Source organism: Xenopus laevis, chromosome 2L (genome assembly GCF_017654675.1).
Source record: "Xenopus laevis strain J_2021 chromosome 2L, Xenopus_laevis_v10.1, whole genome shotgun sequence".
Lineage (NCBI taxonomy): Eukaryota > Metazoa > Chordata > Amphibia > Anura > Pipidae > Xenopus > Xenopus laevis.
In genome coordinates this window covers 50,778,976-50,780,084 of record NC_054373.1, presented here as the reverse complement: position 1 = coordinate 50,780,084, position 1,109 = coordinate 50,778,976, and positions in this window count along the sequence as shown.

The window sequence follows — 1,109 nt, the reverse complement described above, 5'->3', positions numbered from 1 at the left end:
TAATATGATTTTGTATTTTTGTCACACCATGAAGCAGAACAGTTTAACTAATGTAAGGACTTGTGTGTTTCTTAATGTCACTGAAATGGCACATAAGGTTTTTTTCACTTGAATTGTTACACCAAAAATCATTTTTCCCTTTTCCCATGAGTTTTTAAACACTAAGAAAAGGCACTAAGTTTGCCCAGGAGCAGTAACCAATAAGATATTTGCTTTTAAACAGGTGACCAGAAAATGCTACCTGCTATTGGTTACCGCTTCTGGGCAAACTTAGTGCCTTATATTACATAACCTCTATAGAGGCGTATTTATTAAAGGTCGATTTTAGTGGTATTAAAGCTTTTGAAGCCATGAATAAACTCTCTCTATAAATTCATAAATGCCATGAAAGTTATTAAAAGGTTCCAATATAAATAGTATGAATATCTCAAACCTCAAAAAATGATAGTTTTTGAGACAATTACTAGCAAAAAAAAAAAATCAGCCATAGTCTGGCTAAAAAAGTCCCATAGGATCAGTGCAGTTCCCATTAATTTCTATGGGGTCTTGACTGCTTTTACTTGATGAAGTTTTGTATTTGAGTTTTTTCAGTTTTTACACTTAAAGGGAGACTGTTGTGGTGGGAAAACATGTTTTTTTTTCAAAACACACCAGTTAATAGTGCCGCTCAAGAATTCTGCACTGAAATCCATTTTTTTAAAAGAGCAAACTGTTTTTTTTTTTATATTTAATTATGAAATCTGACCTGGGGCTATTGTCAGTTTCCCAGGAGCCCTCAGGTCACATGACTTGTGCTCTGATAATCTTCAGTCATTCTTTACTACTACACTGCAAGTTGGAGTGATATCACCCCGTCCCCAGCAGCCTATCAACAGAACAATAACCAGATAGCATCTCCCTGACACCTCTGCTGAAGGATTTGTTGCATTGCTAAAGGTGGTGCTTGGGTGCTATTCTCATATCTGCCACTAGGTGGGCTATGTATGGTATAATAATAGGAAGGGGAGACACAATAGCTGTCTCAAAGCACTTCCATTCTAAAGTGCTGGCTAGCTCCTTCTCAAAGCTCAGGATCAAGCACAATGCACTAAGATGGCTGCCTTCACACC